Source organism: Phacochoerus africanus, chromosome 10 (assembly GCF_016906955.1).
Source record: "Phacochoerus africanus isolate WHEZ1 chromosome 10, ROS_Pafr_v1, whole genome shotgun sequence".
In the NCBI taxonomy this organism is placed as follows: Eukaryota; Metazoa; Chordata; class Mammalia; order Artiodactyla; family Suidae; genus Phacochoerus; species Phacochoerus africanus.
Window position 1 is genome coordinate 66319847 of NC_062553.1, and position 22662 is coordinate 66342508.

At 39.1% G+C, this 22662-nt stretch overlaps 1 pseudogene across 1 annotated transcript; it reads right to left on the minus strand.

Moving 5' to 3' along the window:
* Nucleotides 1-204: 204 nt before the first annotated feature.
* LOC125137898 (UDP-glucuronosyltransferase 2C1-like) lies at nt 205-22651 on the minus strand (annotated as a pseudogene). Its single transcript, XR_007137529.1, has 6 exons — nt 21936-22651; nt 14275-14423; nt 9842-9973; nt 5655-5742; nt 3742-3961; nt 205-1237 (listed from the first exon to the last, which is right to left on the minus strand). The product of XR_007137529.1 is annotated as a UDP-glucuronosyltransferase 2C1-like (transcript).
* Between the last annotated feature and the right edge of the window lie 11 nt (nt 22652-22662).

A 22662-nucleotide genomic window follows, 5' to 3' on the forward strand; every position in this document is an offset into this window, starting at 1 on the left:
TAAAAGAAAAGGAAGAAATGAGAAAACTCACCGACTTTCTGATTAAATGGAGAAATCAAACTCCCTTCTGAGAAGTGCCTTCCTCCCCTTAGGTCCCTGCAGTGTAGCTCCAAGTTTGCTTCTCCTGTTCAAATGTGTACATTATACGTAAACTTAATGTGAGAGAGAATTTGTAAAAATTAAGTTACTTTAAAAGGTTGGGTATTAAATTCCAATCTTTTACTTTATTCCATCATACCATTGATCATGCTAACTTATCAAAATCATCCACATCTCTGAAGCCATGGAGTGTTACAATACAAATGAAGTACTATTATTAACATCCAAACAAAGGACAATCTTCACATCAAAGACACAAAATAGTGTGTTGCATTTCTGGGGGGACAAATTCAAAAACATGTCATAGGAAAGGATGCATGAAATTGATGTCTGAAATGTGCTTTGCGGCAGAGTAGAAACCCTAACAGTCTCCCGACCTTCCTGGCTGGAAGGGAAGCTCCGGCTAGAGTGTGCTCCATGCTATTTCTTGTCTAGTTCTTTTGGAGAATATGCACTAATTATTTCATACTGGACCCAAAACTGTGGTACACATGTAGAAAATGTTCGGTATGATCAGTACGGAAAATAGCAGGAATCCTTATGTTCCTGAGGCCTCCAACAGTGCATTAGTTGGTTAAACAGAAAGCAAAATAAAGCAGTAAGTCCTTGACGGTAGCATCTTCCATGTGTTTATTTGTTTAGCATCTCTTTTCAAGGAATAGATTATCTTAAACCTTAATTCTAAGTCACATGGCACATTGTAGGGGCGATTCTTCGATGTTGCATGTGACAAAGCTGAGGAATGGACAGGCACCCAGAAGAGCAGGAGCGGAATCTGGTTCCAATCCATGGCCGAATGAATTCAGATGAACTCTGTACATTGTTCCAGATCAACCGGTACACACACAAACAAAAAACCTACTCTCTCTTTTTCTTCCTTGCAGTTTTACCAAACTTCCGGCAACAAAACAGGCCGCATTTAGTGACCAGAAATATAATCGTTGCCACACAGGCCAGCAGGAACCCAATGACATCCAGAGAGTGGTACTGGTACCAGGTGAGGTCGTGGGCTGCTGGCCGCAGGTGCTTGGCTCCTTTGTGGCGCATGACAAACTCGATCCAGAAGACCGCCCGGTCCAGGGGCTTCAGAGGTTGATCGTGGTGAATTCTTGATAACTTCATAGCATTCTCTTTATAGCTGAAATTGAATACATAAATAGCGACTTGAAAACTTTGTTGAAAACCTGACATGCCAAAAATTGTTTTGTATCATTATAAGTGTATGACCTAAGGATTAAGACACTGCATCATACACGGTATTCCCGAGGGTGTAGAATGCCTATGGACGTTTGTTTCCTCTTGAGCTATTTCTACCTATGCTGGCCTATCAGGTGGAATTTGTCGGATGTTTCACAGCCTCTGTAATGATTGGAAGTAGGGGAGAAAATAATTTCTAATTGGAAATAGCACTTTCAAGGTTCAGCAATAGGAATGTAGCATGTTCTCCTCCTACTCGGAAGTGGAGTCTTCATTTACGGAGACTACGGAACATGGAATTGTAGAAAATAGGGGAACAGCATGCAAAAGAGAATTGCGAACCAGAAACAGAGAGACAAAGCCTGTTTCCCTTTGGTTTACAAAAGAAAACCCAAGACAGACCTTTCTTAAGGTACAAGAATTTCAGGAATAAGTCCATGTGGCTATATCTCAGGAAGACAAGGAGACAACAGCAACAAAACCCCAAGACACGGAAACAAAATATTTGTCAGGTAAAATGTTGAAAAAAACAGACTCCTTCAGCAACACAAGGGCTGTACTGAAACATAAATGTCATCATTAAATCCACATAAAGAGCAAACTAATGCTAAAGAAAACTGGCAATTGTGGTGACAGATGTTCTGCCCGCTGGAAGCAGTGAAAATGTTACAGTTAAAATACGGCAATAAAAGTGATGATATGCCATTTAAAACGCAGATGGACTGAAAGTCCATAGACGACTTCATAGTAAAAGTCTCTCTAGATTGACCAACATTGGAAACACTAATGAATTCAAATCCTTAATATCAATATTTATTCATAGATTCATATGAAATTTTAGTAAGACTTTTCCTGCTTTTAAAGAAATATTTATCCAAAGCCTAGCAATTTTTAAACGTTTAACATATTTTTTTGCATGATAGATTGACTTGATTTTTTGGAAAAAGGACAACATAACAAATGTAATCATTCATTGCTGGGAATTTCTTTACTTATGATTACAGTAATCTACATACTGTACCAAGTACCGTGCAACTTATTCATCAAAATAAGTTTCAGCTTATCGGAAGCCTGTCCTGTTGTGTGACACCTGTCCACTTCTCCAGCTCCTACCTCCTGGTGACCACTGCTCTGCTGTTTCTGAGTATTTGACTTTGTATATATAAATATAAGTGATATCAAGCAGTATTTTTCCTTCTCGGTCTGGCTTAATTCAGTTAATTCACAATGTCATCTTGTCACAAATGACAAGATTTCCTATTTTCTCCTTACTAACTGGTAGTTCTTTCACATACACATAAAACATCTTTTTTATCCAACAGACACTTAGTTGTTTTCACATCTTGGCTATGGCTAAAGATGCTGCGGTGAATGTGGGCGTGCAGACATCTCTGCCAAATTCTGTTTTCTTTTCCTTTAGATATATACCCAGAAGTGGGATTACCGTACAGTGCAGTTTTCATCTTTTTTCTTCTTCCTTTCATGGCCCCACCTGCCACACGTGGAAGTGTCTGGGCTAGGGGTTAAATCAGAGCTGCAGCAGCTACTTTACTCCACAGCCACAGCAACACCAGAGCCAAGTCACGTCTGTGACCTACACCACAGCTTGGGCAGCTGCCAGATCCCTAACAACTGAGCAAGGCCAGGGGTCCAGCCCACATCCTTAGAGAGACAGCGTCAGGTTCTTAACTCGCCTAGCCACAATGGGAACTCCTGTTTTTAATCTTTTGAGGATTTCCGTACTGTTTTCCAGACTGGCTGCACTAATTTGCATTCCTAACAAGAATGTACTAAAGTTTCCTGCCGCCTATGGGAGCTCCCAGGCTAGGGGTCCGATTGGAGCCATAGCTGCCTACCTACACCACAGCCATAGCAATGCAGTATCCAGGCCGCATCTGCAACCTGCACTGCAGCTTGCAGCAAGACCGGATCCTTAACCCACTGAGTGAGTTCAGGGATCGAAGCTGTATCCTCACGGATACTAGTCGGATTTGTTATCACTGAGCCACAATGGAACTCCTCTATTTATAAATTAGCACGAGGAGATATCTGAAGAAATATTTCTTTACTGGTAATTGGTTACAGCTACATGTGGAAAGCTAAGTGATTTTTCATTTTTTATTTCTCTAGGATTTTGTCACATTGCCTAAATTCTTTATCATTCAATTTCTGCAATTTTTAAGAAATTATAAATATGACTAAAAATATGTGGGTCTTTTTAACAACGGCTTAGTTCTTTATGTTAATGTCATTGAGGTACTCTGTTACCCAGTAGCAGTAGGTGAAGCTAAATGTTTTCATAGAACGTGACAAAGTAAAAGGCAGTTGTATTTGATATTAACTATGTCCTGGTGATTATGCAAAATGAATCAATTAATTGAATGAGACGATTAATTCCTTTTAAAATTCTGATGTTTCTCAGAAAATAATATGTTCTATACTCACGAAGGATTGTTAATAGCTGCCTTCAAAGCATTGAGTAGGTCAGAACTCGTCATTGTGTGCAAGTCTAATTGAACAGCAGCCCCTTTAGCTTGGACACGAGCAATATTATCAAACTGATCACCAAACAGGGGGATTCCCACCACAGGGACCCCGTGGTATATAGCTTCATAGATCCCATTGGTTCCACAGTGAGTAATAAAAGCTCTGGTTTGGGGATGACCTAAAAAGGAAAAAAAAAAATCATCATTCTAAGTCGTAAGAATTTCAGAAATAGAAACTCATGACGCTTGTATGAATCAATCATTAATTCGGTTCAGTAACCTTGTCTGCATACTTCTGTGCCATCGGGCCATACATAAATTTCTAGAGTCTGTAAAGAAAGCAGCAATTGCATATTCCATGTCCAGCAGCAATTAGTGATTCCAGCAATTAGGTCATTCCACAAAGCTCAGAGCGGTCTAAGGGTGGAGTTAAACGATGGAGAGTAATTGCCATTGAAGAAGTACTTGGGGGTAAGAACACATTGATAAAAGTGCTGAAGGAGAGTTCTCTTGTGGCACCGTGGGTTAAGGACCCAGCATCGTTTCTGCAATGGGTTGGGTCACTGCTGTGACTCGGGTTCAATCCCTGGCCTGGGCACCTCCCAACTGCTTGTGTGAATGGGGAAAGGGAAGGGAAACGTGCAGGGTTTCACCGTGAGAATGTTGGCATAACAGACTAGAAAGACAGACTTTGGCAAGTGCATGAAGTACTCTGGTTAGGAAAATGGGATTATGACCTTGATTTTTTGGTTTGTTTTTAGGGCTCCACCCAGGGTGTATGGAGTTCTCAGGCTAGGGGTGGAACTGGAGCTGCAGCTGCCAGTTTACATCACAGCTGCAGCAATGGCAGATCCGAGCCGTGTCTGCGACGTACCCCACATCTCAAAGCCACAGCAGATGCTTAATCCACCGAGTGAGGCCAGGGATGGATGGGTTCATTACCACTGAGCCACGACAGGAACTCCAGAGCTTAATGTTAAGTGATATGGAATCATTTTTAATATTATGATCAGTGAAATGGTTTATAGGTTATTTTCCAGATAGTTGTATTCCAGAAAAGAAGAGAGAAAATGGATACAGAGGATCAAGAGGGCACTGCACCAGAGCCTCATCTAAAGGTGTGCTCAAGTTAACCAGAGCCTGATCTAAAGGGGCGCTCCTGACTCTGAAGCTGAGACGGGAGGGACTGCATCATAAATGGGAGAAGCCTAGGTTCCATATTTATCTTAGAGCTTGACAAAGATCCTATCCTTGACCAAACTCTAGTCAGAATCCTCTAATTCCCTTCTCAAGGAGGCTCTGATTTTGGAGCGTCTGTACCTCTCTGCATTGCCCAGTTTTATAAACATCCTACTAAGGCAGGTGAGCTAGGTTCTCTGGGCCCTGCTATCTGATCCCCTTTAGGGCTGTTGGCTCATCCTTCACCTTCCCCCCAAGTGATGTCTGATCACCCAGGACTGCCTTCAGGAACAGTCCGATTGCTTTTGCCAGTCTCTTCCTTTTTCCCTGTTGTGTCCTCTTGGTAATTTTTCACCCAGTCAACCTTACACTCTGCCTTTCGGCTACCAATGTCCCACTTTTCCTTTCTGCGCTCAGAGTTGAGTCCAAGCCCTCTGCCTGACGGTTCACGTCCGTTGCAGCTGTAGCTATCCTTATCCCTGATGGTCTTGAATACAGTGTGCCTTACAGCCCATGAACATGTTTTTCTTTAACATGCTCCAAAAGAAATGGGAAGACATTACATGTCTGGGGCTTTTTTTGTTTTCATTTTTTTGCTTATTTTGAATACAAATTCCTCGGTTCTATTTGTTATCGAGTAATCATTCAGATTATTCCTTATTCAGTTCTATTTACTCTTCTCTTTGTTCTTACCAAGAAGATCATTCTGTGGAATCCATTCATATAGCCGAGTGTTGTCTCCTAAGGTTTCTGGCTTTTTTCCTGAGTACTTCCACACAACCTGTAAAGGGAAATGCCTTTACTCTACCAGAAGATTTTTAGAAACACACTGTATCAGAGTGAGGCAATTAAGTTAGAATTAATCTTGTTCAATGTCTCCAGGTAACAGATGAGCAAACTGAGGCCCTTAGTAATTAAGCAGTGAATGCGTTTGAACCATTGATACTACAACCATGTTTTCAAATGATTTCACTAATCCTCATCAATAATCTATCATGTAATCCTAATCAATAATCTGTCATCCTCAGGTTGATTCTCACTTAGAAGATGAAGAAAAAAATGATAATCTGTATCTGAAACATTACATATTGGTAACACTAGGCCACTCTGACAAAGTGGATTTTTCGAACCAAGTTTTCAGAGGCACGGGGTGGGGGGGAGGAAGTTACTTACCTCACAAAGAAATTATTACTGCTTTGATCTTCATTATATACTTGGAAGTAACATGGAATTAAGTTTTGTGTTGCCTTTTTTATTATAGTAAGATACACAGAATGATATTTATCACTTTAAAGTATTGTAAGTATAGAACTTGGTGGCATTAAGTACATCCCCAATATTGTGTGACCATCAGCACTATCTAGACCCCAAATGTTCTCATCATCCCTAACATAAACTCTGTGTCATTAAGCAGTAACTCTTTATTTCATCACTGGGTGCCTTATATCTTTTACCAGTGTAATTCCCAGGCTAGGACTTCTAATATAATGTAAAGTAGCAACAGTGAAAGTAGACATCCATATATCATTTACGAGATTAGGAGGAAAAAATTTCTTTTCTTTTTTTTTTTTTTTGAGGCCCACACCCATGGCATGTGGAGGTTCGCAGGCTAGAGGTCCGGTCAGAGCTGTAGCCGCCGGCCTACACCGGGGCCACAGAAACGTGGGATCCCAACTGTGTCTGCAACCTAAACCACAGCTCATGGCAATGCCAGATCCTCCACCCACTGTTCGAGGCCAGGGATCAAGTCAGTGTTCTCATGGATGCTAGTTGGGTCTGTTAACTGCTGAGCCACAACGGGAACCCCAGGAGGAAAACTTCAATTTCCACCACTGAGTATGTGATAACCTGTGGGTTTTTCAGAAATATCCTAGATCATATTGAGGACTTTGCTTTTTATTCATAATTTCTTGAGATACTTTATCAGGAGGAATGGTTGGATTTCGTCAACTTCCTTTTCTGTGTAAGTTGAAATGATCAGTTTTTCCCCTTCGTTATATTCCTGCCAAGTATTATATTGACTGATGTACTTGTTGGGAACTGCCCTTGCATAAGTAGAATAAATACCATTTTATGATGGTAAATATGGTAAATAAACCATTTCAATAGTCTCGTGGATTTGATCTGCAAGTAATTTCTCGAGTGTTTTATTATCTATATTAGACATGACCATGAGCTGTAGTTTTATTTGTTTGTGATGTCTTTATCTGGCTTTTGTATCAGGGTGAATCTGGCCTCCTAGAATTATTTAGTAAGTGTTTTCCTTTTTTCACTTTTTTGAAGATATGAAAAGGATTATTTTCATAATTTAATTATTTAAATGTATAAAAGAATGTATCAGTGATGTTATCTCTCCAGGACTTTTCCTCTTTGAGAGGTTTTTGATGCTTCCTTTGTTCTTTTCTATTTTTTTTTCTTTTTTTTGTCTTTTTAAGGCCACACTCATGGCATATGGAGGCTCCCAGGCTAGGGGTCAAATCAGAGCTATAGCTGCCAGCCTGCACCACAGCCACAGCAACACAGGATCCGACCCATGTCTGTGACCTACAACAGAGCTCATGGCTATGCCGGATCCTTAACCCACTGAGGCAGGCCGGGGATTGAACCTGCGTCCTCATGGATGCTAGTCAGAATTGTTTCCACTGAGCCACGATGGGAACTCTGGTTTTTAATGTTTCTAGCTGTGGCTTTTTCAGTCTCACGATTGAAGTCTCCTTAACACTTTTTGTAAACCTGCTTTGGTGGGGCTGAATTCTTTTGGCTTTGCTTTGCTTGTAAAACTTTTGAGCTCTACATCAAATATGAAGGGGAACCTTACTAGGTAGAGTTTACTTCGTTATAGGTTGTTTTTTTTTCCTTGCATTATTTTCAATACATCATGCCATTCCTTCTGGCCTTCAGACTTTCTTCCGAAAAGTCAGCTGACAGTCTTACAGGAGTTTCCTTGTACTTCACTTATTCCTTTTCCTCTCTGCTTTTAAAATACTCCTTTGATTTTTAATTTTTGCCAGTTCAATTACAATGTGTCTTAGTGTTATCCTAATTGTGTTTTCTGTTCAGGACTCACTTTGCTTCCCACACTTGCTTGACTCTTTCCTTTCCCAAGTTAGGGACCTGTTCATCTATTATGTTTTCAAATAAGTAATCTACCCCCCTCTCTCTTTCTCTTGTCTTTCTGGGGCCTCTAGAAGGCTAATGTGAATATGCTTGATGTTGTCAAGGAGTTCTCTAAAACTTCTCTCATTTCTTTAAATTCCTTTTTTTTTTTTTTCTGTTCAGCTTCAGAGATTTCCACTACTTCCTTTTTCAGCCCATAGATCTGTTCCTCTATGTTGTCTAATCTGTTGATGATTCTTTCTGGTGTATGTTCCATTTCAGTTATGGCAGTCTTCATCTCTGGTTTTTCCTTATGTCTTCTTTGGAGAAATGTTTATTTAGGCCATCTACCCCTTTCTTGATTGGGTTGTTTGTTTCTCTGTTGTTGACTTGTAGGAATTATTTGCGTATTTTGGAGATTAAGCCCTTGTCAGTGGCATTGTTTGCACCTATTTTCTCTGGCTCCATAGCTTATCTTTTCCATTTTCATGGCTTCCTTTGTTATGCAAAAGCTTGTAAGTGTGGGTAGCTCTCCTTTGTTTATTTCTATCTTTATTTGTATCCCCTTGGGAGACTGACCTAGTCAAACATGTGTAGAGTTATATAAAAGAATGTTTTGCCTATGTTCTCCTCTAGGAGTTTTATGGTATCTCATATTATGTTTAAATCTTTGAGCCATTCTGAGTTTATTTTTTGTGCCTGGTTAAGAGTGTGTCCTTATTTCATTGATTTACATGCAGCTGTCCAGTTTTCCGAGCACCACTTGCTAAAGAGACTTTCTTTTCCTCATTTTATATTCTTGCTTCCTCTGTTGAAGATTGACTGACTGTAAGTGTCTGGGTTTACTTCTGTGCTCTCTACCTCTGTTCTGCTGGTCCATATGTCTATTTCTGTACCCTGCTGTTTTAATTGCTGTAGTTCTTGAATATCGTCTGAACTCTGGGAGAGTTAGACTCCTGCTTTTTTTTTAATTTTTTTTTTCCTCTCTCAGGATTGCTTTGGAAATTCTGGGTCTTTAAGGTTTCCATACAAATCCATATAAATATTTGAATTATTTGTTCTAGTTCTGTGAAAAGTTTCATGGGGAATTTGATAGGGTTCAGATTAAATCTACAGACTGCTTTGGGAAGTAGGGCCATTTTAACAACATTACTTCTTCCAATCCAGAAGCATGGGATATCATTCCATTTCTTTGAATCCTCTTTAACTTCCTTGATGAATGTTTTATAGTCTCAGAGTATAAGACTTTCACCTCCTTGGTGAGGTTTATTGCCAGGTTTTTTTTGGCGGGGGTGTGATTTTGAAGGTATTGTTTTTTGTGTTCCTTTCCTAATATTTTATTGCTAATATACAAAAATGCAACCAGTTTCTGAATGTTAATTTCATATACTGCTACTCTGATGAACTTATCGATCATATCAAGGAGATTTGTATGGAGACCTTAGGGTTTTCGACATATATTGTCATGTCATCTGCATAGAGTGACAATTTTACCTCTTTTTCACTTCAGATACCTCTTATTTTCCTTTCTCTCTTTCTTTTCTTTCTTTCGTTCTTCATTTCTTTCTTTCATTCTTTTCGTCTGATTGCTATGGCAAGGATACAAGCAAGATAAAGCAAGCTAGTAATAAAATAGTCTATTTTGACATTTAATTCTTTGTCTTTATAGTTCCTTTAAATTGATATTAATAACACCACTAACTTTTCCTACATTTAAGCACATTTTAAGGAGATCATCATAGAGTTTTAAATTAGCTACCCCTCAGAAGATAAGATTATCTGACCTTTTGTGGAAGCTGGGCAAGAGCTGATGCAATCATATTAGACTTTTCTTCTGTGAGGTTTTTGACCATTGACCCCAGAGTAAACAACACAACGCCATCTTTTCCAGAGCTTTGAACAAACTCTTCTAATTCCTGTGAAGAAAACAGTCTTTGTCATATGAAAGCTTATCGCTACAAAAAGAAGACGGTCACACAATTTTCTCCATGTGTCTGAACTATTAGAACAAGTCGGCCTTTTCATATTTTAACCATTTTTTGAGTATAAAATATGATTTGGAATCATGTGTTATTGAGCAAGTAAAACTGATTTACATTGGAGGTTTCTTGCAGTATTAGAGGAGCATGCATATGTGTTTGTTTGCAAGTTACTGACATGTTATCTTCTGCCATGTGTTGAATTCTTTAAATGTATTATTTAACTTAGATGTATGGTAATTTTAAGAGGTCTGTATCTGTATACATTTGCAGATGTGATGGCTATCTCAGAAAGGTCGAGTAATTTGTCCAAGATGACACAGCATTAGCAGGCAAAGACAAATTTCTAAATTTAGCTTTTGATTATAAAGCCAATGATTATATTCAGTACTCTCCACTGCCTTCCAACATCTCCTCTACAATGCTCCAAAGGAAAAGCATTTGACTTCTGCTTTAAGTGAAATAGTTCTGGGGCTTTGCTTCATATTTGTCTCTCATTTTTCTGCTAAATTACTGTCAGTATAATGACCTACTTTTGTGGTATTTACTTTGTTTTCTAAATTTCAATTTTATTTTATTTCGTTTGTATTTGCTCTTTGTATAAGATTCCACAAACACACTTTAAAATGGGGTAGGCAGGTAAATTTCCCAACCAGACAAGTAATGCAGAAATAATTTTAATACATACTCTGAAGATGACAGTAATATCCTGGAAATATATGGATTTGCATACAAAAAAAATAACATATTTAATCACAGTGAAGTAAAAAAAAAAATTCATTCCCATGTATAACTACTAACAAAACTAAGCCAAAGACAAAAAAAAAAAGTGTGACCCTTGAAATGGAAAGACAGGAAATATATTTACTTTAAAGAAATGGCTCATACGATTGTCTAGGCTGGCAAGTTGAAAATGTGCCAAATAGGCCACTAGGCTGCAGACCTGGAGAAGGGCCACTCTTGTAGTTCAGGTCTGAAAGCTTGTCTATAGGCAGAATTCTTTTTTGCCTGGGAGAGTTCAGTCTTTTGTTCTATTCAGGTCTTCAGCAAATTGGATGGGGCTTACCCACATAATGGAGAACAATTTGTTCACTCAAGGTCCGCATGTTTCCATGTTAATGTCATCCAAAAATACCCTCAAAGTAACTTCCAGAATAATGTTTGGCCCAAGAGCTAGGTTCATGAGCCAAGAAAGTTGACACATAAAATTAACCATTAGACTGGAGATGGGATTAAGAGGGAGGAATAGAAGGACTGGAGCTCAACTTCTCTCCTAAAAACAACAAAATTCACAACTAAAGACTGAGCAATCTCCACCCAAATGGACTGGAAAGCCATACCCTACTCCAGAAGAAAAAGAGGAGGCCATATCAAGAGGTAGGAGGGGTGATTTCATGATATAAACAAGCCCATACCTCCCGGGTGGGAAGCTCCACAGACTGAAAACTAACTGGTTCACAGAGCCTCACCTACAGGAGTGAGAGTTCTGAGCCCCACATCAAACCCTCTCATGCTGGGATCTGGCACTGGGAGAAAGAGCCCCTGGATCAGCTGGCATTGAAGGCCAGCGGGGCTTGTGCACAAGAGATCTAGAGGACTGGGGAAATGGAGACCCCATTCTTAAAAGGCGCACACAGACTTTCACATGCACTGGGTCCCAGGGCAGAGCGAGGTCTCCACAGGAACCTAGGTCAAACCTGACTGCAGTTCTTGGAGGACATCATGGCAAAACAGGGGTGAACGTGGCTTGTTGTGGAGGAAGGACATTGGAAGCAAAGCTGTTGGGAATAGTCAGCAGCATGCCTATCTCTAGAGGTGGCCATTTGGGGGAAATCTGGCCCCACCTGTCACTCAGTGCTGAGAAGCCCCAGGGCAAACTACAATCCAGGTGGGATCACAGCCCCACCCCTCAGTAAACAGGCTACCTAAAGGGCCTCAGGCACACAGCTGCCCCTAATCCCATCCAGAGACTAAGCCCCACCCACCAGAGGGATAGGAATCGGCTCCACCTACCAGTGGGCAGGCATCAGCCCCTCCCATCAGGAAGCCTACAGCAAGCCCCCATACTGACTTCAGCCACAAGGGGGGCAGACACCAGGGGTAAGAGAGGCTACAGCTCTATCATCTAAAAAAAGGTCACCACACCACAAACCTATAAAAATGAAAAGACAGAGAACTATAACTCGGATGAGGGAGGAAGGAAAATCCCCAGAAAATCAGCTAAGTCATCAGGAGATTCTCAGCCTCCAGGAAAAAGACTTTAGACTCTCGATGCTGAAGATGATGCAAGACAGTGGAAATAAACTGGAGGCAAACATGGATAACTTACAGGAAACACTGAGCAAAGAGATACAAGATATAAAACTTAAACAAGAAGAGGTGAAAAATACAATAACGGAAAAAAAATGCACTAGAAGCAGCTAACAGCAGAATACAGGTGGCAGAAGAATGAATAAGTGAGGTGGAGGACAGATTAGAGGAAATTACAAATGCAGAAGAAAAGAGAAAAAAGATTGAAAACAAATGAAGAGAGTCTCAGAGAACTCTGGGACAATGTTAAACACACCAACATCCGTATTATAGGGGTGCCAGAAGGAGAACAGAGAGAGAAGGGGACAGAAAAAATATTCCTAGAGATAATAGCAAAACCCTAAATGGGAAAGGAATCACTCACTCAATCCAGGAAGCATGAGTACCATGTAAAATAAACTCAAGGAGGAATACACCGAGACACATATTAATCAAACTGACCAACATTAAAGACAAAGAGAAAATCTTGAAAGCAGCTAGGGAAAAGAAACAAGCAACATACAAGGGAACCCCAATAAGGTTATCGGCAGATTTTTCAGCAGAAACTCTGCAGGCCAGAAGGGAGTGGCATGATATACTTAAGGTGATGAAGAAAAAAAAAAAACCTCCATCCAAGATTACTCTACCCAGCAAGGCTCTCATTCAGATTTGAAGGAGAAATCAAGACCTTCTCAGATATAAGCCAAAGCTGAGAGAATTCAGCAACACTAAACCAGCCTTGCAACAAATACTAAAGGAACTTCTCTAGGCAGGAAAGAAAAGCCCACAACAGGGAACAAAAATGCCACAAATGACAAGGCTCACCAATAAAGGTATATATACAGTAAAGATACGAAATCATCCATGCACAATTATACCACCAAAATCAGAAATCATGAGAAGAGGTGGGTACAAATGCGAGACAGCGGAGATGAACTTGCAATTAAGAGAACAACAACTTAAAACAATCTCATACACATATAGACGCTTACATCAAAACTTCCCAATAACTGCAAACCAAAAATCTCCAATTGATACACAAACAAGGAATCTCTGGAGAAGAAATATATCTCATCGTAAATAAGTGCATAATCCACCATGAAGGGGGTCATTTGACATCATTCTTGGAAGGATGAAGTCTTACACCTGATTCTGATTTCCTCTCCATCAAAGAATTTATGATAATTATAATGAAACAATGCCACTGTACAATTAAATGAAAAAAAATTAACCATTAGCCTATGTTTAAAGATGGATTGACTTAACATGTAAAGCTCTCAATCTCTATACATTTATTTCCAATCATAGCATAGTTTTCTTAAGTAGCTGGAACATATTTTAAAAGTTATGTAGACTAATACATTTTCATAAATAATTAATGAATTTTGAATAAGAAAATAGTGGGGACTACTTCAATCAGATGATAATACATAAAGTAAAATGGACACTACTATCCTATTTAATATAGTATAAGAGTCTAAGAGAGTCATAGACACTAATTTCTGTGTCCATGTTTTCTGCTTTAGGATCAAACACTATCAATAATTAGCTTGAAATCATTTCAAAAGATAAATGCTCAAAAAGGAAAATAAAAAATACTGTAAAGAAAAACTAGATTTCAAAAGCAATCCTATGGTTACCACAGGTGAAACAAACCATTAGGGGAGGGAATAATCGGGAAGGTGGGAATAACACACACACACTACTGTACAAAATAGATGACTACTGAAAACCTACTACATAGCACAGGAAAATCTACCTCATAGTTTTCCGTAACGTATAGGGGAAAAAAAAGAATGGATGTATTTATATGTACGACTGATTCACTTTGCTAGCCACCCGAAACTAATACAACATGGGAAATCAACTACATTCCAATAAAATTTAATTTAAAGAATTATTCCAGGAAGTAAATACTCAAACAGGCAAAAATAAGCACGTTTAAAGACCTTAGGCAGGGGCTTCGCAGGCTTGCAGTGCAGTCCTCCAACATATTCAAAATTAGGCAAGGAAGGGTGAGGAAATTCGAAATCCCAGGAGGTTCGAATCAACCACATTTCAGCTTTTCCCATAGTCTCACATAATGTGGTAGGTTTTCCTGGATAAAAATTCATAAAACATGAAAACGGGAAAACAAACTGATATTTAAGTAGGAATTGTTTTGTTTCACCATTGAAATTTCTAAGAAAAATCTTTAAAGAACAAATACCGGTCCCATGTAACCCATGAGAAATCGATTGTCTTGCCCCACGGAGATTACATGATAGTGAGATTGTGAGTGACCAAACACACATTTACATATGGAACAAAGCCCAAATCCTGCTGCTTTCTCTCTGTCAACAGTCTTTTGTCTTGAGCTAACCTGGAACCTATTCCATGCTCAGAATCCACACATGCTCAGAGTTTGCTGAACATGAAGCTCAGCCAGTGATTGTCAGCCTGAGTCTCCTCCTCTTCTGGAATTCCAGTTTAGTCTTGTCTTTATTGCTCCAGAAGCCTTGGATATCTTTAAAAAAGATTTTGTAATTTATCCATCTTTTTTCTTCATAGTGTTTGGGAGTCAGCTGCCCCAAGTAATTAGATCCTATCTGGAATGCAAAGCTTTAATAAACAGGGCGTCTCTTTAATAATAAAGGGATGCTCTCCCTTGGTATACAAGTTCCTCACAAGACTTCTTTTCTCTTTGGTGAAGATATCGCACTGCCTGAAAATCTGGTGGCAAAATATTTGCTATTCAGATATATTTAGCTGACAAACTGTACAAAGGGGGTCTCTGTCCACTTGAAGTGGAATTCAAGTGAACATGAACAGAGTAAGAATTCAGATTAGTGTCTTGAAATAAATTGTTCTCATTAGCTTTGAGTCAGATCTTTATTTCTGAATTTTATTCAGTTATTGTGGTATGGGCAAACTTACCTAGAGTTTTGGGACCCTTTCGAAATACGTATTTAATAACACCGATATAAGGAAAGCATAGCTCTCCTGTTTCTCGGCACATGACTTTTTGAATAGTCTCTTTGATGTGCTAAGTGTGCTCAAATGTTGATTAGAAAATGTGAGGGATTTGAACTGAGCGGGACAATCTTTCCATGTAAGAGACCAAAAGAAACTCTCGGTAATTCAGGGGTGTGATTCCCGTAATGGGAAAGGTATTCGATCTTCATTTCATACTCAGTGCATATGCCATTGTGAAGCCTTAGGGGTGTCAGCCATGGGTGCAATCTTATTCTCTTTGTGTGATGGTTTAATCCCACAGCCTTTTAATAACAGTTTATTGAGATATAATTGATATGTCATATGCTTCTTCCTTTTGAATGAACAATTCCGTAGCTTTCAGCATATTTATAAGGATGTGAAACCACCCCCAGTATTCAGTTTTAGAAAACTTCCTTCCTGCCAAAAGAAATCCTGTATCCATCGGCAATGTTTCTCCATCTCTCTCTCTTCCCAGCCCCTGACAACTACTAATCTACCTCATTCTTTGTCTGTTTCAGAAGAGTCTTATTTCACTTAACGTAAATGAAATCATACACTAGGTGGTCCTTTGTGCTCCCTTCATTCACTTAGCATAACTTTTTTTCAAAGTTCAGCCATGTGGTAGCATAGATCAGTACTTCATTACTTTTTGTGGCTGAATGATATTTCTAAAAGGATATACTTCATGTTGTTTATTCATTCATCAGTTGATGTGGATTTGAGCTGTTTCCATATTTGTCTACTATGCATAATGGTGCTATGAGCATCCACGTGTATGTTTTATGTGGACACATGTTCAACTTTCTTGATTATAAACCCAGGAGTAGAACTGTGGGGTCATATTGTTGATCCACTTTCCTCCATATTAAGATAATATCCTTTTCCTGTTAAATCTCCTCTCCTGAGTGAGAACTCTAGTGTGCCTAACGCACTCTTTTGCTATAAAAACAATATAGTAGGAGAAGTAAAAAATTTGATCTGGATGAGGAAACTGTGAGAAAATATCTGAGGCTGGGTAAAGCATTTCCAAAAGCAGTGCCGTATTTGATATGTTGGGGCATTGTTGAATACTGAGTGATTGAAGAGTTACTTACCCCTTTAGGAAAATGTGCCTATATTTAATTTGTTATTTCTTGTTGATATACTGTGGATGTTTGTATTCAGATACTGTGAAGTTAAATGTTAACTTGCCTATTTCTATCTGGTAGAAAAGATCATCCTCTAAATTAAGATTTGATTGCCCATAAGAAATTAATCATTCTTGTGTCTACGGTATTATCCTACCGTTCCTTTTTCTCCAGAAGTATTTATACATAGTCCTCAAAATTTGTTTTGAACCAGATACGATTATACTGGTTTTCTCATCACTTATTAGATCATATCATCATTTCATGTTCTGATTAATAATTATATAAGTTATGACTTATACTTTTAAAATTTGAAAACATATAGTTGGAATACATTGTATAATGAAGATCCAAAATTGATCCTGTATGACAATGTATGTCTAATAGAATTTTAAAGCTGATGAGAATCTCTAGTTGTATCCATACTGCTATGGATGGCACTACTTTGTCCTTTTGATGGTCCAATAATATTCTATTTTTATGTATGTACCACTTCTTAATCCATTCATCTGTCGATGGACATTTAGAGATTCTCATGTTAAGCAAAGTCATAAAGAGAAAGATAAGTACCATATGCTATCACTTACAGGTGGAATGTAAAATATGGCACAAACGCACCCATCTACAAAACAGAAACAGATTCACAGACATAGAGAACAGAACTGCAGTGTCCAAGGGTGGCAGCATAGAGGGGGTGGATGGGGAATGATGGGGAGTTTGGGCTTGGAAGAAGCAAAAACATTTAAAATGGAATAGCAATGAGGTCCTACTCTATAGCACAGGCAACCATATCCAGTCTCTTGGGAGAGACTATGATGGAAGATAATATGAGAAAAAGAATGTATTTGTGTGTGTGTGTGTGTGTGTGTGTGTGTGTGTGTGTGAATGACTGGGTCACTATGGTACAGTAGAAATTGACACAACACTGTAACTCAACTATACTCTAATAAAAATAAATAAATAAAATTTATGAGTAAAAAAGATGTTTTTCTTCTACTTACCAAGCCTAGATTCTTCTTTCTCAGATTACTTTGATATAGTCCTCAAAGGAATATTCTAAGGAAAGGAATATTCTAGGAAAGAATCAGTTACAGTGTTATGTCCTATCACTAATGTTTCACTAAAAAAGAGGTTCTAAAACTAAGCACTAAACTGCTGGACCCAGGAGTAAGCAAACAACCTACTTCCAGCTTCGATCAGTCACGGCTTGATCCACGACTCAGAAATTGTCACCAGGGTGAGATTCCAGACCTTTAAATTTCTGCCCATTTTAAAAAGTGTTATGTCTAGAGAAATAAGCATCTGCTTCTGCCACAAAATGCCCAGGAAAAGATCTCAGTGGAACATGTTAACCTCGATTAGGTCATATGCCTTTTTGAACATATGACATATTCCTGGGCAGAAACCATCATAATTAGCTCTCATATTGTTTGTGAGTTGCTCAAGAAATCATTTCCCAGAAGAAATTGTGAAGCAATGCCCTAAAAAAATGAAATGAGAAGTAGCAATATAAAACAAGAGATTGCAAATGTAAAGGAAAATTTTAATTCTTAAGAAGAACCATAATTTTTAGTAGTATTTTCAGAGATACTACAGTTTAAAATGGCAAGAAAGAAAACAGTATGGAAATGCAAAGCACCACAAATAGAAAAAGAAATACTGAGAAAGAACAACAAAGCCAGGGCATTGACCTGTCTGATTTTCAAGCACTATTTTAAAGCTGTAGTGAAAAAAAAATTACATGGTACTAGCACAAAAACAGACACATGGACCAATGGGACTGAATCAAGAAGGCAGGGAAAAGAAACCCACAAACATGCAGGTATGCTCAGTTAATATTTTGAAAGGGACCCAAAATATTCAAAATATTCAAAATAGTCTTTTGATCTTGATGAAAAAATAGATATTCACTTGCAAAAACATGAAACTAGATCCTAGTTTAATTCCCCTACAAAACTAACTTGTAATGGATTAAAAGTATAAATGTAAGACCTAAAATCATAAAATTCCAAGAGAAAGATATAGGGAAAATCCTGACATGGCTCTTGGCAATTTTTTTTAATATGACAACAAAAGCGTAAGCAATAAAATTAAAAAGAAAAAGTGAAGACTAGGAGTTCCCATTGTGGCTCAGCAGGTTAAGACCTCAACTAATATCCTTGGGGATGTGGGTTTGATCCCTGGCCTGAGTCAGTGAGTTAAAGCTCTGGCATTGCCATGAGCTGTGGTGTAGGTTGCAGATGTGGCTCGGATCTGGCGTTGCTGTGCCTGTGGCTTAGGCCTGTAGCTGCTGCTCCAATTCAACCCTTAGCCTGGGAACCTCCACACTTTCATGCAGGTGAGCACCCCCCCCAAAAAAAGAAAAGTGATGTCTACTTCAAATTAAAAAACTTCTGTGCAGCAAAGAAATGATCTATACAATGAAAAGGCAATGTTAAGATAGAGAGAGGAAATATGTGAAAGGTATAATTTTGATACAGGGTTATCATCTAAAATGTCTAGGGATCTCATACAATTCAATAGCAAAAATCCAAATAATTCAATTAAAAAAAAAAAAAAAACCAGCAGGAGTTCCCATTGTGGCACAGTAGAAACGAATCTGACTGGGAACCATGAGGTGGCAGGTTCGATCCCTGGCCTTGCTCAGTGGGTTAAGGATCCTGCACTGCCGTGAGCTGTGGTGTAGGTTGCAGACGTGGCTCAGATCTGGTGTTGCTGTGGCTCTGGCATAGGCCGGTGGCAACAGCTCCGATTAGACCCCTAGCCAGGGAATCTCCATATGCCATGGGTGTGGCCCGCAAAAAAAAAAAAAAAATAATCTAGCCAAGGATGCCTATAGAGATTTTCCCACAAAAGAAATTCAAATGACCCACAAATACATACAAATGTGCTCAATTTACTAATCTTCAGGGAAATCCTTATCAAAACCACAGTGAGGGATCAGCTCACACTATTAGACACTGTCATCAAAAAGATAAGAGATAACACACACTGGTGAGGATGTGGAGAAAAAGGGAACCCTCGCAGACGGTTGGTGGTAATGTAGGTCGGGGCTGCTACAACAGAAAACAGTGGGGACGTTCCTGAAAAAATTGAAAATCAAACTACTACTGGCCCTCCCCACCCCCATGGTCACTGTATCATCATGTACAATAGCCAAAAAGTGGAAACAATCGACCTGCTTTCCAATAGCTGAATGGATAAAGAAAATGCAGTTTTATATACAGGAGAATATTATTGTGTCATGGAAAAGGGACAGCTACCATTTAGGACATTATGATAAGCGAAGTAGACAGGACAGCAGAGAGAGGCAAATACTGTTTCTATCACTTAAATGTGGACTCTCAAAAGAAATAACAAATGCAGAAACAGAGAACGGATTGGTGGTGCCAGATGCTGGAGGTTGGAGGGGGGGCACATTACCAAGGTAAAGACGATCAAAAGGCAAAACTTTAGTTCCAAAAAAATACATCTCGAGGGTGCAATTTACACCACGATGGCTATAGTAAATCATACTGTATTGTATATTTGAACTGTGCTAAGAGAGTAGGTCCTAGAAGCTCTCATCTTAAGATAAAAACAGATTTGTAGCTATGGGTGGTGTCGAATGTTAACTTGAGTTACTGTGGTGATTATTTTGCAACACATACACATATCGAATCATTACGTTGTACACCTGTTCTGACACAAACTGAATTTAATGTAGAAGTAGAACGAGAAAAATTCAACAGTTTCCTCTGCCTTTGAGCTACCATCTCCTGCCCCTCCCTTGTTCAGGGTACATTTTATGTCTGCATTGTACATTAACAAGATCACCTTTGAAGATACAGGGGAAAAGAACAAGTGAGTCATTTCCTTCTAGCACCAACAAGGGAACTCCTTGGAAAGAACAGTCCTTCCTTCACCCCCTTAAGGGGTCACACTGACTCATTAATTGCCTTTGTGGCCTATGTAAACTATCAGTACACTGCTCTGATGTATAACCCTTTGTCACAACAACTTTATATAATTGTGCTGTGAGTGTTAAAGGGGTTAGACAGTCTTTAGAGGTTGGTGAAAGAATGTCTCTGAGGTTATAATCATCACGTTGCCTTTAAAATTTTTTTTCCATTTCCTTCTTAGACTGACTACTTATTAAGTTTGTTCATTCACACCTGAAACTAATACAATGTTAGATGGTAATTCTATCTCAAAAAACTAACCAGGAGGAGTTCCCGTCGTGGCGCAGTGGTTAACGAATCCGACTAGGAACCATGAGGTTGCGGGTTCCATCCCTGCCCCTTGCTCAGTGTGTTAATGATCCGGCATTGCCATGAACTGTGGAGTAGGTTGCAGATGCGGCTAGGTTCCTGCTTTGCTGTGGTTCTGGCATAGGCTGGCAGCTACGGCTCCGATTCGACCCCTAGCCTGGGAGCCTCCATATGCTGTGGGAGCAGCCCAAGAAATGGCAAAAAGACAAAAAAAAAAAAAAAAAGTAACCAAACAGTGTAATTAGGGCACTCCTTCTGCTAAGGTAACTCATAATCCTATGCAAAAGCCTTAACACCAGTGAATGCAAGCTCTTAAATAAAAAAATAATTATGCAAAAGGAAAAATGAAGTGGTAAAGCATCTTGCTGAAATAGAGAAAATCTTTGTGCTCAAGGCCAAACTCACTCATTGTCCTCTAAAGCAGCTACGAATAGAAGAAGAAAACCATGAAATGAGTTTAAAGGTCTGGAAACATGATCCTTTTGTGAAAAATCTTCCTCTCTCCTTTGGAAGATAAAAGCAGATGAAGCCAAGATGTATTCATTTATTATCTAGTTTCATGTCAGGACATGTTAGCCTAGGAACCAGCCAACCAAGTCTTGATAGGATGATGCAAACAGAAAGGCTGAGAAACAGCAGGTTAATCAGAAAGACAGAGGCTTTATATCAGAAGTAAACAAGAGAGAAGTAGTTCAAGGTTTGGAAATTAAGCACACTGTCAGATTTGATTCTCCAGGTATTCCAAAAAAATAAGTAGCATCGAAAGGATTTATGGATAAATATAAAAGATACTCCTTCTCCATTTCCTCTCTAATGTATTGTTACTAGTCATTTATAAAACAAAGAAACAACAAAAAGAAAGAAAAAGTATTATTATATTTTCAATCTTAGCAGTTTGGCGATAATATTGGGTCCTCACTTAAAAATACTTTTTGAAAATTTTACACAGTTTACTTTTTTTTCATTTGACAACCACACCTGGAGCATATGGAAGTTCCTGGGCTAGGGATCAAATCAGAGCTGCAGCCACAGGCTAACATCACAGCCACAGCAACAGGGAATCTGAGCTGCATCTGAGACCTACGCCACATCTTCCAGCAACGCTGGATACTTAACCCACTGAGCAAGGCCAGGGATCGGCCTGCCTCCCCACAGACACCATGTCGGACTCTCAACCTGCTGAAACACAACAGGAATGCTAATATTTATATTTTATATGTGAAACAAGAATCAAGATTACATGTAAATTTCTCTTACCTAAAACTTTGCTGTAATACTCATCCCATTCGGGAAATACAAAATATGTATATATCACTTCATTCACTGCATACAATAATCGATTCTCCAGCCTCTGAACAAAAGTCATGTTATCTGTCAGTCCTGATGTGCTGCTCGGAACATATGAAGAAGGCATAGGAAGTCCAGCACACAGCCTCTCAAAGACATTTCCATCGGAAAAACGAAAAGAGTATACAAATGGAATATTGAGGAGCTCAGCCACTAACTCCCCACAAAGGCTTAAAGGGTCAGCAATACAGACATCAAACTTTGCTGCCTGTAGCCTGCTGAGTAACTCCTTGTTTGTGACAGCGCTGTCACATACTCTTTTGGTTGTCCAAAAAAAATCTCTGGTCATTTGTGCCATCTTGACTTGCCTGTTCCACCATGAAAGTTTCGGCACTTCAAAAGAGATTGTATAGAGACCAGCATTCAGCTCTTCCTAAGCTTTCTTTGCTTTTAATTTGAAGGATCTCCACGTTAAAGGGAAGCTTGGCATGATCAAGCAGAAGCTTGATGAAGGCATCAGGATGGTTATCTCATGCCCACGAACTTGGAGTTCTTCCAGAATAACTTTTAAATTGATCCAGTGACTAAAATCCATGGGCCATACAAGGACTTTCCCAGTCATTCCTGAGTCGAAGAAACATAGATGCAGCACGAAAAAGACACAGAAGCCCTTCACAGTCTTCATGATTAACTCTTC